This window comes from Furipterus horrens, unplaced genomic scaffold, assembly GCF_987537825.1.
Source record: "Furipterus horrens unplaced genomic scaffold, mFurHor1.1.pri manual_scaffold_10, whole genome shotgun sequence".
Classification (NCBI taxonomy): domain Eukaryota; kingdom Metazoa; phylum Chordata; class Mammalia; order Chiroptera; family Furipteridae; genus Furipterus; species Furipterus horrens.
This window is the reverse complement of record NW_028327180.1, coordinates 32567254-32575192: the sequence shown is the minus strand read 5'-3', so window position 1 is coordinate 32575192 and position 7939 is coordinate 32567254. Positions and strand designations below refer to the sequence as shown.

Sequence of the window (7939 nt, the reverse complement as noted above, 5' to 3'; positions counted from 1 at the left end):
CTGCCCTGAAACAACGATAAGAATTAGTTGGAAGTCAGTCAGAATCTGCCCAAAATCTTTGATTAGCTGTGCAGGACAGGAACAGGCACTTCTCTGAGGTCCTTCTTTCCTAAAACAAGAGTCAAAACAGAAAGACCTAATATCTGGATCTCCCCCCCACCCCACTATCACTAACTTATCATTTTTAATTGCAGCCAGTTTCTTTAATTTTACCTCCAGGCTCCTTATCAGTGAGCACTTGCCAGTAAGCCTCCCTCATGGGAAGATTGTGGTTATTAAGTTCATTCAGAGGTGGAATGTGCTTTCTCCATCATTCTGCAGGCCATGGAATTCCTCGGCCATTCAGATGTACCATGCCATTTCTTGCAAACAAGATCACAAAGAGCTCTCTTATTCTCTGCCTACTTTTCTGGGCTCAATTACCAAGGTTGCAGCCCAAGTGGTGAAAACAGGAAGGCTGCTGAGTAGAACATTCACAAGCATCTTACTACACAGGAGGCAGACACACTCTCCAAATATCACTGTATTTCTGAAAGGCTCAGCCTTCACTGCCAGGAATGCACCTTCTGAGAGGACAGCTGGGAAGAAACAAATGAAAACAAGATTCTGGCATTGATTTTTGTCTATCATTGGGTTTAATTAACTCTTTTCAATGTCGGAAAGGACAATTTGATATAAGGCTCAATTCTCCTTCCCAGGGCACCTCCAGCAGGGGACAAACTGCTACACTCTTGCCTTCCCACACAGACAATTTTACAGGTACAGAATGAGGCTGATAATTCTTCTGCCTTAGAATAATAATAGATGCACCAACATAACAGGCACAATTTGGAGCAAACATTTGGATAGGTCAGAAAAGACAAATCTATGATAGCTGGTTAACAACTTCTGGCCATTTGGGAGAGGCTAAGTGAAGAGCCCTGTCACAGGGTGAAGTTCTGTCTGCCTTTGTCACAGAAGGCAAGAGGATTCTTCAAAACCTGCAGGGAGAAAAGTGTTGCATTATATGACCTCTGTGTTCCATTACCGTAAATTGAGACATATGGACAACACACCAGCACCTCAAGCAACTGGTCCCCAAATGTATCCTTTTGGTGGATGCTATGGCTCAAAAAGCTTTGGTTTTATGTATTTCTTTAAGAATAGATCCATTGTTATTATCTTGAAATGAAACATCAGAAGCACATCAAGTTCCCCTCTTTCACTTACCTAGAGTTCAAAGTGTTGTAACACTTCCATTATTTTCTGTAAGAAACTGCTGCAGGTTGACCCTGAGTTTTCCCCACATGAAGTAAATTGAACAGTTAAGGGTTTTGGAGACTTAGCTCATGAACGAAATACCCACATTAACCACTGTGTCAAGTTGGAAGTACATGCTATTGGAAAATAAACTGCTATAATAGTTGAGTGAACACTGAGTTTTGTCAAAAATCTGTCACTTTCAATGACAATGAAAATTACATTTAAGAAATCACTCTGCTTCTGGGTTTGCAGATGTGGTTTTTATATATCATATAAAATAAATCTGTGGAAGTAATCAAGGAATATCAAATACTTAGTAATGAGATAAAATGTTCATTTAAAAATTATTGATTTTGCCCTGGCTGGTGTGGCTCGGTGGATTGAGCACTGGCCTGCAAATCAGGAGGTCACTGGTTCAATTCCAGTCAGGGCACATGCCTGGGTTGTGGGCCAGGTCCCCAGTTGGGGGCAAGAGGCAACCATTTTATGTATCTCTTGCACATTGATGTTTCTCTCCTTCTCTCTCTCTCTCCCTTCTCCTCTTTCTAAAAAGTAAATAAATAATAACCTTTTTTTAAAAAAACACACCTTTAAAAATAAAGTAATAAAAAATAAAAAAAATTATTAATTTTTTGTTAGATATTAATCAAAAAGGTTTCAACCTGCTTTGCTGGTAATTAAATAATCTATTTTGACTTTATTCTTTAATTTTATATCTCTGAAGGGAAAAAAAAGGCACATGATTCTCTCTGTGAAAGTATAATTACCAGTTGAAACTATTAAGTTTTTAAACTATAAAGTTAAATTTGATGCTTTGGTGAAGTTATTTACTGAAGAGTTTAACCCTAAGCTATAGGAAGGTAAAGACAGTTGTAGTGAGTCATTAGTAATAATCAATCTAACTTCAATTTTTAAGCTCCCCTCCACTGGGCCACTGTGAAACTAATCATTGTGAAGGTCTGTCCCTGTCCAACCCAGAATTACTTTTTGGCTCTGATATCACATGAAGTGATATCAGTTTCTGGCCATCTGCAACCATCCTTGCAATTACCAGAGTTATCCCGTGACCCTATATGGCTCCATATGGCTCCTTCAGCTTTGGCAGATCTTTGGAGCTTTTACACCTCCTTGGGAACCTACTCTGACACTAAGGTGCCCTTGCTGGATACCCTGCAGTGGCCATCCTCTTGGGAGTCCCAGCTTTTCAGGCACTGACACTAAGTATGCAAATACCTCTGTTCTCACAATCCACAAGCCCCCTTTATCTCTCTGTCTTCAAATTATACACTCCCCCTTTCCTGCTTACTTCAAAATCTAAATCTTCTTAAGGTTGGAGGCTTTGAAGAAATAAAAGAACGATTTCTAAGCCAGTTCCACTTTCTGTCCTGCCCTTGTTACCAGATGGGGTCTGGACCTGAAGCAGGTCTGCCTTGGGCCCGCCAGTAGTGTGTGGGTTGTTCTTGACCTCATGCAGAAAAGATTTCACAACATGAGTCCAGGTGATTTTGAGAGTACATTTATTAAAGCTGGGGGAAGTGAAACAAAGGAAGGGCTTAAGACAGAAGAAACAACAGGAGAGAGCCCAAGCAGGGTTGTTTTTGCTCTCTAAGAAACAGAAGTTACAGTAGAGGAAGTGAGCTCACTGGGAAGTCAGAGAAAAGGGGGCCTTGGAGGCGGTACACCAGTGGCATTGCTAACTGCTTTCTGGGCAGCCTCTTTAGCTTGGTGGGCTTGTAGTACAGCTATAGCTTCATCAACTTTAGAACGGAGAGACTCTGGAGACGCAAGAATATGAAGAAGTTCTGAATTATTGATCTCCAACATCATGCCAGTGATTTTACCAGCAAGAGTAGGGTGCATGGCTTGAATGAGAAGAAAGAGCTGTTCACCCAACATTTGTTTCTGCTCTTGAGGAGGGGCAGATGCCAACATGGAAGCAGTCAAAGGCTCCTGACCTTGTACGGGAACAGCAGGCTGCTGCACGGTCACCTGCAGCTGCGCATTAAGATGTTGTTGAGGATTGCAGACTCCTGCAGCATACTTATACTGTGGAATGGTGCAGACAGCAGGTGTAGTAGCAGCTGCTGCAGGCCGTGGACCCATTGTCTTTGGTGATGTGCTGGCAACACGCTGTGTTGATATGACTCGTGGAACACATGAAGAAGCTGGTCTCATAGTACTAACTGGTGGTCTCGGAGCAGCTGGGCGTATAGCACTGGACATATTTTGGAATGGACGAGGTCTGGCACCCTGAGCAATCCAGTGAGGATTTGGTCTTGGTTGAGCAATTTGGCTAGGATAGTATGCACCACGGTTCTGAGTCTGTGGTTTAGCAGCCATGAAGGAACCTGAAGGAGGTGCTGGCTGGTAGGGGTTGATTACGGGGTTGAGCACAGCTCTCACACTGGCCATTCTCTGCATATACTTATTAGTGAGGCGAGCCTGGCGCTCTTCTTTGCATTGAGGTAAAGCTACATGCAATGGCCTGGTAGCCACGATTCTACCATGCATTTCTATAGCTGCTCTAGTGGCTTCTTTGGGTGAGGAGAAACATACAAAACCAAACCCTTCGCTGTGACCATCCTTCATCATAACCTTTGCACTAGTGATAGTACCAAATGGAGAAAACTCTTTCCGGAGACGTTCATCATCAACATCATCATCAAGATTTTTCACATAAAGGTTAACACGCTGGGGTCTGGTGATCCTATCTTGCCTCTTCTGCTCAAATTTGTGCTTAAGTTCCATCTGCCGTTCCACTTTTTTCTGAGCTCGGCCAACGAAAATTTGTTTTCCATTGAGCTCCTTTCCATTCATCTCATCCACGGCTTTCTGTGCATCTTCATGCCTTTCAAAGCTTACAAATCCAAAACCCTTGGATTTTCCACTTTCATCGGTCATTACATTCACACTTAAGGCCGGTCCAAGCTTGCCAAAGAGATCCTTAAGGCGCTCATCATCCACGTCTTCTCCCAAATTCTTGATGCAAACGTTGGTGAACTCAACGTTGGTGAACTCATTTGCACTAGCTCCAAGTTCTGCTTCTCGTTCTTTAGTAGCCTTAAATCGCCCAACAAATACTTTGCAATCATTTAGAAGCATCCCATTCATTTTTTCAATAGCTCTTTCAGCTGCTTCCTGTGTGTCAAAATGTACAAATCCGTAATACTTGGAACTATCTTGGTCACAAGCCACCTTACATGAAAGGATGTTACCAAAAGCAGAAAATGTATCAAACAGTGCTTTTTTATCAATGGATTTGTCCAAATTTTTAATGAATATGTAGCCCACTCCTCTTTTGCGAAGTGGTGGTTCCCGCTGACACCACATGATACGAACTGGCTTGCCCTTTATAATATCAAAATTCATGGTGTCCAAAGCACGTTCCGCGTCCGAAGGTTGCTGGAATTTCACATACGCGTAGCCCAAGGAGCGGCGGGTGATCATGTCCCTGCAGACCCGGACGGCGAGGATGGGTCCCGCCGGGCTGAACTTCTCGTAGAGCATCGCCTCAGTCACGTCGCAGTGTAGGTCCCCCACATAGAGCGTGGACGAGGGGGAGCTGGGGGCGTTGGGGTTCATCTCCGCACGGCTGGGCGCAGGGCCACAGACCACGACCTTCCCGCGAGAGGCGGAGAGCTAGTGCTGGGGCCGGGGCCCGAAAGGGGGAAGGTGGGCAGGTGCAGCGGAACACAAATCAAGGGAAATAGAAAACTACGCACTCAGCGGCCGCAGGACGGGGTCGGTGGCTGTCGGTCCGCTGCCGCTAGTCGCTGGCTGCTGGCTGGGGCTGGGGAGCGAAGGTGGCGGTGTCCGTCGGGGCAGCGAGGAGCTCTCGGTCTCTTGGTTCCTTCTTGGAGCTGCTGCGGGGCCTCGGGCGGGTCGGCCTCAGCTGCTTCCCCGGGTTATTTTATAAAAAAGAAAAAGAAAAATAGAAGTCTCCGGCGGGGGAGATGCGGCTGTTTGTAATCTGCGGGAGCGGTTAAAAGGTATTTTAAGGTTTTTCGGCGGTTTTTTTTAAAGTAATAAATGTGTGTTCCGAGCCCGGAGCACACACTCCGCCCTCTCGGCACTCACAGCCCTGGGGTATAGCCGGTTAGTTTCATTTCTAAAGAATGTCAAGAGATTAAGTTTCATTTCTAAAGAACGTCAGCAAGAACGTCATTGAAGAGAAACCGGGACCTAGGCGGTTCTGTTGGGGGAGGGGAGGGAGGAGAACTTTGTGTTTCATTAGCTGACTTGTAAATTTCTCAAATTGTTTGGCCTTGTTTAATTATTTTGTCTCAGTTTCCCTTATTCCACTTGTCAAGGGATTTCTGTAGCTCTTCCTATCCTGCCTCACCCCTACATTATTTGAAAATTTGAGGTCATAGTTGGGAGACAGAAAGCAAACAATATGGAGGGGAAGTACTTAGAACATACAAATACATCATGTGTCAGCATGTATACCATAGTCTTTACTTGCATTGGTTCATTTAATCCTCCTCTATCCACACAAGAGAGACAGTATGATCTCCATTTTATAAGTGAGAAAACGGAGGTTTCGGGAGATTAAGTTATTTGTTCAGGTTTCAAAAACTGGTACAGAAGTAGAACTAAGAATTCGACTAAAAAAAAGAAAAACAAGCCCTGTCTTTATGGTTTGGTGGGTTGGGCATCATCCGAACCGTCATCCGTTGGATACCAGGTCAGGGCACAGGCCTAGGTTGCTTGCCAGGTCCCCTGTTGGGGGCTAGAGGGCCTTCCAGAGCAGCCCATTGATGTTTCTCTTGCACATGCTGTTTCTCGCTCTCTCTTTCTCCCTCCCTTCCCCTTTCTCTAAAAATATAAAATCTTTAAAAGAAAAACACATAGAAGAATTCAACAATGGCAAAAATCTTATTACCAAATCTGTCCAAATTAATCACCCTACTAACCTCTGCCGAACAATAAGGTTTCTAAAGGTATAATAATATGGGACTTCTACCCAGGTCTACTGAAACAAGAGGGAGCTTCACAAAGGTCTGCCATTTGTGTACAGTTCTGAGGATTTTAAAGACATGATTTAGCCTTGTTTGCTAGAGAATCATATCAACATAAACTTTAACATCAATGTAACATCAAATATTTATTTTAAAATTACGGTGTAAACTTTAGACTTTTTGACGACAGGGTTAATACTTATCTCCCCCCTCCAAATGTCTAACACATTTCCTATAAAGAGTAAATAATAAATAGAAATTAATATCCCCACCTATAAATAGATTGGGGCAGTTAGTGAGGCACATACAGTGGGGGCTAGATGTTGGCATGGAGAAGGCAGACCAAGTGTCCCGGGAAAGCAGGGTCCGTAAATACTGCCAGCAAATGTGCTTATTTTGAGACACTAGTACAGTACTTTCTTTTTTTTTTAATGTATTTTATTGATTATATTGTTACAATAGTTCCAATTTTCTCCCCTTTACTCCCCTCCACCCAGCATCTCCCTCCCCCAGCACCCCCCCCAAGTCCATACCCATGGTTCGTAAAAAATAAGTACTTTCTTACTTTAGGAGCATTCTCAACTGTTACTGATCCACAGTCTAGTAGAGTAGGCAGTCTGGTACTTAACACACAAAAAGGCAGGGATAAAGTGGGAAGGAAAGAAGATTGCAATGACCCTTTAGAGAAGGAATTTGAATATATGTATCAGTATTTTTTTAAATTTATTCTCTTTGACTCAATAATTCTACTTCTGAACACATAGCCTTGATGGTCTTCTGATGTGTCAGCCTGACTAAGCTACAGTCCCCAGTTATTCACAAACACTTATCAGGGTGTTACTGTGAAGGTATTTTTTTAAGTTCATAGTCAATTGTGAGTAAAAGAGATTATGCTAGGTAATCTCTGTGGACCTTATTCAATTAGTTAAAGAACCTGAAATGTAGCTGAGCCTTCCAAGAAGAAGAAATTCTGCTTGTGGAACAGCAGTTTCAGCCCATTCCAGAGAGTTCCAGACTGCTCTGCCTGGCAGTCTTCCCAACAGATTCCACACTTGCTTAGCTGGGTTCTAGAATCAGGAGAGTCAGTTCCTTGCCATGAATTTCTTACTATATATCTCCTACTAGTTCTGCTTCTCCATTTGAAACTGGATGATAGATACTCTAAGTAAAAGAAACAATCTGAAATTTGTGAAAATGTCATGTAATAATGTGTTCATGAGAGTATTTTTATAACAGCACTTGAATGTGTAATATTATGTCATTAACTAAAATAATAATGACATAGTCATTTGGATTTTTAAATTACATGCATAAAGTTTTGTTAAACTTATGTTTGATTTTAAGTTTAAAATGCAGGACATAAACTGTATAGAGTATGGTCACAGTTATGTCAAAATTAATTTAAAAAAAAAAAGCCTAGAAGAGAACTTGTATTAAAAGAGGTTGTCTTTGGGAGGCAGAAATATTTATTACACTTTAAACTAAGGAAAAATAAATTTTAATCTTTAAAAAAATCTATGTTAATGCTGCACCTTCCTTCAGAACATTTCCAAATATAAGTAATTCAAGAACTGCTTTTAAATTCACTGGTGATTTTTCAAAGAAACCTGTGCTTTTAGATACCCTACAATGATAATATATTCCTACATAATACATAAACTTGAATAACTGTGTAAACCTAGTGAGCTATTTGATTCTAGAACCAAATGGCATCATTGCCATAGATCCACTAAGCA

General features: G+C 42.2%; 1 pseudogene; it reads right to left on the bottom strand.

Moving 5' to 3' along the window:
- Nucleotides 1-2742: 2742 nt before the first annotated feature.
- LOC149999451 (polyadenylate-binding protein 1 pseudogene) lies at nt 2743-5298 on the bottom strand (annotated as a pseudogene).
- Nucleotides 5299-7939: the final 2641 nt, after the last annotated feature.